The sequence below is a fragment of the Rhinolophus sinicus genome, chromosome 6 (genome assembly GCF_057876585.1).
Source record: "Rhinolophus sinicus isolate RSI-liver-muscle chromosome 6, RSI-T2T, whole genome shotgun sequence".
Classification (NCBI taxonomy): domain Eukaryota; kingdom Metazoa; phylum Chordata; class Mammalia; order Chiroptera; family Rhinolophidae; genus Rhinolophus; species Rhinolophus sinicus.
The window spans coordinates 67,468,596-67,481,632 of NC_142506.1; the positions used below are offsets into that span (position 1 = coordinate 67,468,596).

Genomic DNA, 13,037 nt, shown 5'->3' on the forward strand with positions numbered 1-13,037 from the left:
CCAACCACCCAACCAACCAACCACCCAACCAACCAACCAACCACCCAACCAGCCAACCAACCAACCACCCAACCAACCAACCACCCAACCAACCAACCAACCACCCAACCAACCAACCAACCACCCAACCACCCAACCAACCAATAGAAACTTTGTGCATCTGTGCTTGTCATGCTTCAAAATACTCAGGAGTGGTTTTCAAAACTCCTTCCTTCTTATATTTATTCTCCTTTCTTCCATAACATTTTGTGGGTGAATAAGGCTCATCTCTGGCAGAAGTCATTCCCCTTCTTCTCTCTCCCCGACGGCAATCTCTGATGAATCTCCCGATACATCCTACGGCTTCTCAGAGAGGACTTTGAAAATGATGTATTCAGACGGAGTCGGGTGCTTATTTAAAAAAAGTTACAGCTATGGGAGCATGGCTTTAACGCCTGTTCATCACCCAGCTTCAGTTTAGGGGTTCAGTTTTCTGTCCAGACTTTCCCCTTCCTTCCCTGGGCATGAGGGCCACGCTGGAGCCACCCCGGGCACTCACCATCCCCTGCCTTGCCACAGGTGTGCTCTTTCCTTTCCTCAGGACGCTGTCGGGCACACGCTGCTGGGCCTGGCACAGCTCTCCCATGACCAGTAAAGCTTTCAGACTCACACCCCCTATTTCCCCACCACTCAAGACAGAAGTCATTATTTTCTCTCCATTTCCATTCACATGCCAACTGCAATGGCTCTGTGTTTGCTCTGTGACTGAACACCAGGAAAGCAAAGCCCATCCCCTTACCCCTTTGGGTATCACCATTTTTGAATGTAGGATGTGGGTACACATGCTTGTGATAACCGTTCTGTGCGCTAGAGGAGGATACGGGGTGGTTCGCACTCACGACTGTCCTCCTAAATCTTGTAGGACGTCGTTTAGAATCATGACAAAACATAATTTCCTCTTACAAGAAAAATTGAAGTGCTGTTGTATTAATAAGAGTCCTGTTGACAATTATTCTATGCCTTTATTTATAATAAATAAGGAGAAAGATAAATCTGGTGTTTTGGTCCTTTAAGGGGACTTCTTTCTGGCTGGAAATCTATGTTTTCTAAGGGAATTCAGTTACAATGTATTGTAACCATCACACGGGAAACATTATCACCACCACAGTCTCCGTGGATCTGACCCTGGAGGAAACACGCCCGTTCTACATATTTCCAGGTGTTATTTTGCTAGAGAGCGTTACAAGCGCATTTAATTCTCTTTCCGTCTTACTGGACACCAGGTCTAGCAGCAAACGGTAGATGAACTAAGAAATACTCTGTGCTGGAATTCTCCCTATGTTTGGAACAACACACCCTACTTTCATGCAAGAACCTGGTGTGTAGCCATTACATCTTCGTGGGAAAAGGTGAGTGGCACAGGGCTGACAGGTTGTCTCCAAGCAAACTAAAAGTTAACATAAAACAGGAATAACCTCTTCCCCAATGTACGTAAACTGCCTCAGCCCCTGATGCTCTCATTTCCGTGTGGATGATTAATTTCCAATAACGTGAGTGCAAGTGACACGTACCCAGGGAGGGACAGGCTCCCCGAGCTTAGAGGACCCATTCTGCTCCGCTTTTAAAATGGGCCACACTTTTGTGCTTTCCTTCCTTGCTATGAATGCAGAGACTTTTAAAATACCCTTCATATCACATTAAATGTATCAGCTTGAATACATGGCCCGACCGGCATGGCTTCTTTCAGGCTTCCAAACATGTGGGACCGTTTACGCTGCTCATGGCACAGCATTTAACACACGAGGAGTGTTTATGGGGCTCCGTAAAGTTTTTGTCTTCTTAATTTTGAATCGGTCGCCAGTACCAAGCGGGTGCACTCAGAGTAATAATTTTCCATCAACCGATCCAACGGCGTTCTTTCTCCCTTTTGAAAATCATGTCTGATTAAGTCTAATGCAACAGCTGTTAGTGATCATGTTATTGATATGTTTTTAAAGACAGATGTTGAGCATTAAAAGCAGACCCCTCCGATTTCTCTCTTGTCCGTGAATATTCTTGAATGTTTTTTTCCCCATTTTCCACCTGTTTTTTTCTTACTTCTTCTTTTCTTGTCTTGTCCTGTTTTTTTTTTCTTTTTATTGTAGAGCAGAAATAATTTTAATAAAGCAAGAGAAATATATGCAGCACCTTTCATCTTCCAAAACAAATACAGGATAAAATTCATCTTTGATGGTGAAGGGTTATGTAAATTCTTTTTGACAAAAATGTTACCAAGCGTCCCTGGTCAGGGACCCAAACCAGCTCCTGTTGCTCAGCAACAGAACAAGACTGAATTCGGTGACGCAGAGCAGAACCTTTGTCCTTAGCTCAGGGAGTGACAAAGGTAAGCTCAGCTAAGGGAACCTTCTCTCCGGCTAGGAAGAGCCTTTGCGTCTATAGGCCTTGGCGTGGGGTGATCCCATTCTGTTAGGCAAGCTATTTACTTTTCTGTTGCATTTGACCCTTTTGCACATGGTCCTTTTTGCACACGATGCCCCAGGGTCACCTTGGTTTTTGCTCTCAGCACCTTGGTCTTTGCGGTGGTTGCAAAGTTCCTGCAAGCAAGCGTAGGTTGTGACATAGTTTAGGTGTTGAAAAATGTTAGGGTCTTTTGGATGATAGCCTGGTGACAAAATCATGAAAACATCTTTAGGTTCTGTCTAAGAACACAGATATAGTGAAATTCAGTGACCATGTACTCCTCTAGCTGGAGAGTTTCTAGATGGCTGAAAATTGCCCCAGAACAAATATATGTTAATTAGAGACTGTATTTCTAAATAACTCCAGTTTTCAATGTTGTGGTTTTCTTAATGTGTTCTTTCACAAATTAACCGCCACATTAGAGACATTTTTAAAAGACACAACTGCATTACACAGCACTGTCTTTGAGCACTGGAAGCCATCGTGTTTCAGTGGCTTCCATCTATTCCTTCTGTGTTCCCTCCAATTCTGTGGCTTCTATCCTGAATTGTTGTGCTTGAATTTGTCACAACAGGATGATTTCTACCATCATTCTGATGATACCTCAGGAAGGGATTCATCTGGCAGGATCTACTACAAGGAAGAAAGAAACCGCTGTGCAAAAGAGAAGTAATATTACTTACCGAGAATCACAGCACTTCAGAGCTGCAAAAGGCTGTGGAAGTTACTTCAGAAGGGAGTAACTTGATATTTAAAACACTTGGTATTAAATGTAAAGGCTGAGGAGTGAAAGGTTGTGAATCAACACAGACCACAGGTCCCGCACAAGGCTTCTGCAACAGCGCGTCTCCCAAGCTGCTTGGAACCTTTAGATTATTCCAGTCTGGGGGTCCCACAGGAGCCTGCCGCCTTCTACTGGTTACCCGGCAAGAATGGAAAAGCCATTAGTTAAGCCCAAATGAAATTACCACGCAAGTTAGAAGGCCCAGTCTCGTGCTAAATACTATGCATTTATGTAGAAACTTTCACCCTTGAATTATCTGCGGAAAGCCACAATATTATTCCCACTTCATATACAGAGTGAAACAGTAATTTATCAAAGTGACGGAATAACTTAAGTTTGCTGTGAATATCAGAATATATTATTGAAAAGCAAGTTTTCAGTTTAGCTCCTTCCTTAACGATTAACTTCACAAAGAAAAAGCAAGGCTGTACCCATTTAGCTCAGGGGGCGGTTTGGTTTTTGTTTTGTGGGAGGCAGCGAAAGTTACCCTCAGAGGCTGATGTTGTCTTTGCCAGCACTTTAGCACAGGTTCACCGTGGGAATTATAATAATGTCACCAGCCAGTAGCATACAGGATAGTATCTCTTAAGCCAAATAAAGAAATAACACACCCCAAACAAATGACAGATTAGTCACACTGTTGTTCCTGGCAAGGGGAGACGAGAGGAATAAAGTCCAGATTTAAGCTTCTCAGAGGAGGAGGCACTTGGGAGAGACAGTGACCAACCTGGAGCTGATTTCCAGCTGTCCGAGCAAAAGTAAAAGTCCCCTGTTGCCAGGGCATGTTGCTAGGGAACAAAGACCCAGTGTTGAGGGGCAGGCTGGTCTCTTTCATGGGGCCTCTTCCTGGTTTCTCATCACTGTCTGCGAGGAGTCCCCTCGCCCAGACAGGAGCTGGCACCCCAGGGGTCTTCCGAGAGGTTTCAGGTTAGTGGAGAGTCTCCTGCCTAAGCTTTTCAGCTTGACTAGTCTCAGTAGTTAGTCTAAATGTCCCCTGGCCAGGTGCTTCCTCCCGAGCTGTGATCCCTAAGCCCCAGCAGAGCCCCGAGGAGCCGGGCTGCTGGCTGCGACTCAACAGCAGCAGCTGGGAGGATGACATCTGCGCACAACCCACTTCCTACTGGTATCAAAGCAACTTTTTTGGTCTTTGTTATAAACACGTGGATTCAAGCAACTCCACCGAAATCACAAACAAGTGGATGAAATCACATCACACCAACACGTGAGGGGAAACCCGTGTGTCTTGCTCTCCTCATCAGCATTCGCCGTGTGTCCCTGGCATGGGTTTCACACCCTTACTCACAGCTGTACCATTGTCCTCAGCTTCAAAATGAGTTTCATCAACAGGAGAGAATCCACCAAATCTCTGTACGGAACTTATCTGCTTACTAAATGCCCCGATGACTCTAAGAATTGTAATCACTTCGAAATGCCAACATGCTTATGTCACTACAAAGATGGTATAGGTTAAAATTGAGGTTTGTGGTTCTCATGTTCATGTTTCAGACTGGGTAGAAAAGGGGTGCCTTTCTTATGATCTGGAACAGTAGTCGTGAGCGCAGGTGTGGTGATTGTCACGTAGCAGACCACCCTTATACACTCACTCACAATCGGTGGCTGCTTCCCTGTTGGTCACAGCTACAGAGCACCCCTCTTGGCTCGCTGATGTCTGCGCTTGTTTTCACCTTGGGCACCATGCTCTCGGACGAATAATTTTCAGGTTGGAACATAGAAAGGTGGCTCTGAGAAATTGCTTTGGGTATTTGTGGGCCGTTCGGTGAATAAGCAGACGAGAAGAAAGCAGATTCCAGGAAGATGCGTTAGGTATTTTATACCTAATACATATTGTTATATTGTATGTTTATTATCTAGAAGTACGAAGTATATAATACAAATATTATATAGAGCTATATATTTATATATGTTATATATGTTTTATATATTCATATACTGTATATGTTTAAAAGCACAGTCACGCTTACCATGGTGCCCTGATGCATAAAATAGGAACGCAGTAAATACTTACTGAATTATTTATCAATGCATCAAAGGTGAAGAACGTGTAGGCAAAATGACAAGAACGATAGAAATACAAGTGATGGGTTCTGCTAAGACTCAGAATCTTGGTTTGGACTGTGTTTTTGGGTTTCAGCGCTTACCCGGGATAGCAGGCTTTCCTGTGAAGGTATGTCGTTCTGGAGTCCCAGCTGAATGCCGGGGAGCTCAGCAAGGCTTGTTCCCTGTGGCTGGGCCAGAAATGCCATCTCCCAGCACAACTGGTATCTCTGTTTAGCCTCCAGGAGCCACGCGAGCTAAGCCTGCGGAGTGTCGCCTGGTGTGTGCCAACCAGCTCTCGGCCAAGAACCAGCGGGGTTATCCATGAAGACGTCAGGGATGTCTCCCTCTGGGTCCTTCCCTCCTCCTGAGAGCTTGGCCCGCACATCCCAGTGGCCTCATCGCACCGAGGCCCAGCCTCCCGTCTCAGCTCTCGCACCAGCATGGACCAGTGTCCCCCACTTGGGCTCCACTCCCTGCAATGCAGGCTGAGAGGCAGAACATGGGTTCATTTTGTGTGTTTCCTTCTCTCAAGGATCACAGCCGTCTGCTTGCTGTTGTGCAGGTTAACGTGCCGACTGCCATATTCCAGTCAGTTGTAAAGTTATTGTCTGTGTCAAGGAGTGACCAGTGGTTAAGTCAACCAACAGTGGTGCCCCAATGTGTTGGACGTGAAAGCTGAAACACACAGGTTGTTGGATATCGTGTCTGAGATGATGGGCCACTTCCATTCCCATTCACTTGAAAAGCTCATGAGGATTTATCTGAGAATCTGCCCCCCTTTTTTGATAAGAATTTTATTCTCATCTCTTTTAAAAACTAGAGCAAAGTTGATGCCACCATATCTTGGCAAAGGTCTCCGTGCTGTGTATGTGTACAGCTCTTCTTTATTCTAATTCATGCAAGCTGATCCTGTTTATTTGAAATGATAACTGAGAGTAGCCTTTGAGCATAAAAAGAGCAAGGACAAGGCATAAAAATAAATGCAAATTAAAGAAAATAAAGCTCTCATGAGAGGCTTGACTCTTCAAAAACAAAGTTACGTAAACGCTACACAACCAAGGGAAGCAGAATGCACAGTTGCAATACGATAGTTCAAAGAGAATTCTGGTTTCTCCTTGAATGAATCTTCAGTTTGACATGTCCATAATGCCTGCACAAGACAACAGATGGTCTGAGAATGGTAAATTACATTAAAAGATGTGTTCCAGCGTGGGTATTATATTTATCTAGTCACATGTTCAGTTTAAAAATAAACTCAACTTGGCACGGCAGGTGTAGCTTAAGTATAAATTCAGAAACGTGCAGGTCTATTTCAGATTTTAGGAAAGCAGATCTCACATTAGGGCAGATCAACCTGAAATGACCTTTCATAAAATGTAGCTGTTTTGACAACGAGTTGTTTCTACCCAAGGATTAATAATATCCTTTGGATAAGGAGATAAGCTAAGGCTACCAAATTGCCCTTAGCAGAGCAGATATCATACTATGAAACAGAACTAGATCTACAGAGGAAGTAGTACATTTTCATCTGGTTCCCAGAATTTGAAATGGAACGGAGTTAGCTCCTCCATACTAGTATTTCAAAGACTATTGACGAGTTTCAGGATTGAATCTAGAGTCGTGGGACACAAACCTTACTGGCTCATGGGGTAATAAATGTATTCTCCTGAACTCAATAATTCCGTGTAATTAGAAGCATGAAATAACCAGCTAAGTTAATTAGCTACAGTGAGATTCTAACAACTGGTTTCTGCTTACATGAAAGAACTCTGATGGTAGAATCAGAAACCTTCCAAAAAGTCAGAACCACGGTTGGCCTGATCCTGGATGGCCATGAAGCCGAGCAACCTCAAGTTCACAAGAGACTGGCACACCTCTTACTTCAACTAAATGCTACTTCCTTGCCAGAGGGGCTCCAGCCTATATATAAACTTCTCCACCCACCATGAACTTATCACCTAACAATTTGCTGACGTTTTTAGAAATTCAGAAAACATGCTTTACGGTAGGCATACACGATTTAGGAGGAAAAGCATGGATTTGGAGTTCAAAAAGCACTGAGTTTAATTTAAAGTTTGTCACTTCCTAATTTTCTCACCTGTCACATGGATTTAACAGGGCATGCCTGTTAATACTACTTGGACTATTTTTGAGAGGATGAAATGGGAAAGCCTTACTACGTCTTCAAATGTAGGAGATAAATACAATTGTTATGCTCAGTAAATCGTGAAGAAACTGATTTACTAATATTAGAGAAATATTAAAAACTGCTCAATGCCCCATAGGTAGTGAGAGGCACAGCCCGGATGTCTGAAGGGTGATGGAGTGTTCACAGAGGAAGTCCCCACGTGGAGCATGACTTACTGGTTTTTCTGCTATAGAAGACACCTCGATTTTTCTCAGTCAGACCCCTTCACACACAGGTTACTATGCATGGGAAGTGGGACAGCCAGGACATTTCAAATTCCCATTTCAGCCAAGGTTCTCATTCACCAGAGAAGTCCATGGCTCAAATTGCTATACAGCCTGGGGAAAAATCAAGATACCCCGGTGTGAAATGCCTGAGTGCAAGTCCAAGGGTGCCACCTCTAGAAGGTTTCCACCTCCCGGTCAATGGGGGTGGTGATGGTACTCAGTCCACGGGGTGGTTATATGGGTTAGATTTCATAATGACCAGCAGTGATTGCAACAGAGCGAGTGTTGGATACAAGAAAGACGTTCTTCTTCTTTCTCTGTACCAAGCACAACCCTGGGAAGGGTTTTGTGACCTACTGCCCAAGGGGTGCCGGGAAGCAGACCTACCTGCTGGTAAGGTTTTCTTCTTTCTAATGAATGGCTCTTCCTCTTTATAGCTTCCGCCTTCTTCAGCATTACATGACGTCAACACCTCCCCGCCTGGAACCAAGACGGTGCAGGTCGCTAAGGATACAGATCATGAAAAGATACAATTTTGTCCCCAAGTATCTGTGGCATCAGGCCCCGTTGGTTCGATACTATTTCCTGACTTCTCAGACTTACAGGAGAGCAGCTAAGACATGCTCAGGTGTCAGGATAATTAACACATCAGAAGCACTTACACACACTCAAGTCTCTTGGGGTATCTGATGGATTCAGGACTCTCGACTAACCATTTTCCTTGGATGTCTTCCTGATATGCAGGACCCAATGACGTCATACTACACATGGCTGTGTAATTTCAGCACACAGACTAATTCATTAGCCACATTCGTTTTTAATATATAATATTCGTATTCTCATGTTCATCCAGAAAGACTAACAATTTCTGATCACAGCCTGGAACACATGTCTCTAATAACAGCTCTGGCTCTGCCAAATTTTTTTTTTTTTTTTTTTTTTAAACATAAAGATACATGGGTTGTTGAGTAGCTTAGATATTCTAAGATTAAACTGATGAGAGCAGGCAAGCCTGACGGCTTTGTTTTCTGGGAGTCAGACAGACTGCAAATTTACAGGGTATAAAGTAGTTCAGTTAGACAGGGAGGCACCACTGGGGAGCCAGCCGCTGTGAGGTTCACGGCCAAATGCAGCAGCGTGGGCATGACACGGGGCATGGCTGTGCCCGTGGGGCCATTGGGCCTGCACAGGTGTGGGGCTGTGACAGGCTGCCGGCCGACAAAAATGCAGCCACTTCCAGCGCAGTGCATACAACCCCACGAATTCGTTCTGTGTGGGTTTGTTGGTTGCTAGTTTGCTATATATAAGATTTAAATATTTTTTCATTAGTTCTCTCAGGCTGTTTAAGATCTGTGCAAAATGGAAAAAACACACAAAGATTTAAATGGGATTCTAAAGTCACAAGTGAGGTTTTCAGTTAATCACAGAGGAAGACTGAAAATGTCTTGGCCAGAGTTCCCTTTCCTCCTAATTCTTAGATTACTGATATCTTACAAACTTCTTTTGCGTATTGCCTGGGGTTACCCTTTAATAAAAAAAGGGAATACTCTTCAGACAGGATAAATCGCTTTTCTAGCTGCGTTTTTTTTTCCTTTCTCCCTTCTTCCCTACTTCCCTCCTTTCACTTTACAGTTTTTCTTATTTTTCCTCCTACATGTTAAAATTTTGACCTTGATTTCTTTATCTCGAATCCCATATGCTTCTTAGTTTTAAAGGGAAATATATATAGACACTTATGCTACCGTGTTTCCCCGAAAATAAGACCTAGCCAGACCATCAGCTCTAATGCGTTTTTTGGAGCAAAAATTGATATAAGACCCAGTCTTATTCTACCATAATATAAGACCCGGTCTTTATAATATAATATAACACCGGGTCTTATATTAATTTTTGCTCCAAAAGACACATTAGAGCTGACGGTCTGGCGAGGTCTTATTTTCGGGGAAACAGGGTAGTCCTAGCTTTACCAAATGTTTGTCCACCTGTGCCCTCAGCTACCTGGATGAAGCACATTTTTCTGGGAAATGAAGGCACCTGATGACTGAAGAATCTGGTTCTATGTGTAACTCTAAGCTGAGAGTCTGGTGTTACGTGTTATATAACACATATTCATTTCTGATCGTTCCCTATTCTTCATTGGCTAATTAAAGGGTATTATACTTTAATGTGGATTGAGAGGAAGGCTTAGACTTTACATAAATAAGCGAAACAATATTAAAGAGCCCTGCTAAGGATATTTTCTGGAGTGCATATGTGTGTTTATGGACAAGTTCTTCCCTGCTTAAAAAACAAGACAAAACAACAAACACTGAAAGGCCATTATTGGTTGGTTTTTAATACGTGGCAAAACTGTAAGTTATTTACAGACCAATGTTTTCCTCTCACTCAAATAAATAACTTATGTCTTTGGAAGGCTATTAAGCTAAAGTGCTCTAAATCATTTTAACCTTTTAAGCATGGTAGGTGTGATATCAACGTTCCAGAAACTCAAATATTACAACACTAAAACAATGACACACAAACAGGGTACACATTTTCCCATCTGCCCACCTCTTGGCCTTCCTGCGGGGACCAATTCGTTTTTGCTTTTCAGGAAGCCACATTCACCCACATTTGTTGAACAAATATAGTGCTTTATAAACATTTTAAAAGCTGTGAAACTCCGAGTTTAAAATACTCCACACGTACTCCAAACAGGCAAACTAGATTCGGGCAGAGCGAGAACCCTGTGAGTTGGGAGGAAAAGAAGGGCAAGCTCGGCAGTGGATGTCCGATAGCCGGAGACGATCCAGCGAGCTGAACGTGACTGCGTCACTGCTTTTATTGGCGCAGAATTTAGCCAGAGTGACTGTGATAACTGTACTAGGAAGACACTGGACACGCCTGTCATTGCTCGGTACAAAAAAAATCCACCAGTCACGACAGTGTTGAAGGCCATCATCTAATATGTTGGGGGTTGGAGGGAGACCCTTACTTTCCTGTGGGACCACTGAGTTTTGTTCAGTTTTCATAAAAACGTTCCTGTAGTTGGTTATGTTTTTGTTCCTAATGGTTTGCTGCTTTCCTCGTCAGAGGATCATATGTCTTTCTCACCAAATTCAGAGTTGAACGTGTGATTTGCTTTGGTCAGTACAGTGGGAGCGGGAGGGAAGGGTGGCTCTTCTCAGCAGCAGCTTTGACAACCCTTATGTGCTTCTGCCATTGCTGTTTGCTTTGACTTAAGCATGGCACGCCCTGGGTGGGGGCTGCTCCTGAAGCCTGGGCCCAGGACGGAAGAACATTGGAAGCAGAGCCAAACTAATCCATCCTGGATATGTACTGTAAATTTTAAAAACAAAACAAAACAACAAAAAAAAACATTTTTTTTGATGTTCTATGCCACTGATAATTTTGGGGGCCATTTATTGATGCAGTATAATCTAGCTTAAGCTGATGGGTATAGCACCCTAAAAAAGTTGCTTATTTGGCCAAAATATAGTTCAGACACTAAAATGAGTCATGTGTCCTAGAGTCTAGCATTTTTTTTTCCATCCCTCCTCTCTCCCTTCTCTTTCCCTCTCAGTTGCTTCCTGTCAGCTCTGGGGTGATAACCAGTACATTACCATGTTTGTAGTCTCTGAGCAGGTCTAACAGAGTTAAACAGGGGTCCTCACATATACCCCAAAAATCTTGAAAGCATGATTTGTAATGCAATCCAATGTCCTCATTATACATAGGCCTGTAAATGGACGTCCAGACATACACGTTGGCTTGCCCGAGTTCATGTAGCAAAGCACTGACAAAGTTGAACTAGGAAGCTAACGAGGCTCCTGGTCCACGGTGGCTTCCATTCAAAGTTTCAGCCTCTTCAAGGAATTTCATAGCGCTGTAGCGAGCCCTGACATAATATTTTTGTCTTTTAAACATTTGGAAAATGACTCATATCTATCACAGACACAGCAGGAAAACAGGCATGGAGCATTTAGGGAACAACATTTTAACTTCTCAGTCTACTTCCAAGAACTGAGAAGAGATACTGGAGAGGCAAGAAGGCAGGCCATATTGGCTACTGACCCTCGCTTAATCGGATAGTGGAGCTTTGTCCAAACAAGCTGTGTGAAGTCCGTAAACATATGAATCTCCCTACACAGTTATTTCTCTACCACAAAAGAAAAAGAGACAGCAGAAATGCACAAAGGGCCATTTTCTAGTCTCACTTGGGAAAACTAAACGTCACCCTCTGATTGTTACAATAAATGTGTTGACACCATTATTTTGCAGTTCTGCTCTTTCATTTCTCATAAAATGACACAGAGCTGCCCTTCACTCTGTGCCTCCTTCCAGAGAATCAAAACATGAGCTCAAAAACCTCCTAACAAACAAAAATCTAGGACCACATGGTTTCATTGGTGAATTCTACCAAACATTCAAAAAAGAATTAATACTAACACTTCTGAAACTGTTCCAAAGAAGAGGAGAGGGGGGAAGCCTTCCAAACACATTATTCGAGGCCAGCATTACCCTTCGACCAAAAACAGAGAGGGACGTCACAAAAAAAGGAAATTGCACACTGATGAACGTAGATGCAAAAATCCGTCAACAAAATATTAGCAAACCCAGTTCAACAATACATTCAAAAGATCATACACCATAATCAAGTGGGATTCATTCCTGGGATGCAAGGTTGGTTCTATATCCACAAATCAATCAACGTGATACACCACATAAACAAAATGAAGGATAAAAATTATATCAATAGATGAAGAAAAAGCATTTGACAAAATTCAACATCAATTGATGATAAAAACTCTCAACAGAGCGGGTACAGAGGGAACGTACTTCAACATAATAAAGGCCAGGCATGAAAAGCCCACAGTGAATATCATACTCAACGGGGGAAAGCTGAAAGCTTTTCCTCTAGGATTGGGAATAAAACAAGGATGTCCACTCTTACCACTTTTATTCAACATAGTATGAAAAAAAATATAAAAAGAAATAAAAATTATCACTGTTTGCAGATGACTGAATAATATATATAAATAACCTTAAAGAGTTCATCAAAAAACGGTTAGAACTAAAAAAAAAATTCAGTGAAGTTGCAAGATGCAAAAATCAATACGCAAAAATCTGTTGTATTTCTTTACATAATAATGAACTGTCAGAGAAATTAAGAAAACAATCTCATTTACAATTATGTCAAAAATAATAAAATACCTAGGAATAAATTTAACAAAGGAGGTGAAAGGCCTTCGTATTGAAAACGATAAGACATTAAAGAAAGAAATGGAAAAAGACACAAATAAATGGAAAGATAGTCTGTGCTTATGACTGGAACAATTAATATTGTTAAAATGTCCATACA

The 13,037-nt window shown here is 42.6% G+C and overlaps 1 long non-coding RNA gene across 1 annotated transcript in view; it reads right to left on the reverse strand.

Annotated features, from left to right (window-relative positions):
• Positions 1-123: 123 nt before the first annotated feature.
• The window catches only part of LOC141567941 (uncharacterized), a 33,477-nt gene continuing 20,563 nt past the window's right edge, over positions 124-13,037 (reverse strand). Inside the window, exons 4-5 of the long non-coding RNA XR_016021582.1 lie at positions 8,084-8,176; positions 124-5,956 (exon numbers count right to left, since the gene is read on the reverse strand). This is a non-coding gene — a long non-coding RNA (uncharacterized LOC141567941). The remainder of the gene's footprint in view (positions 5,957-8,083; positions 8,177-13,037) is intronic.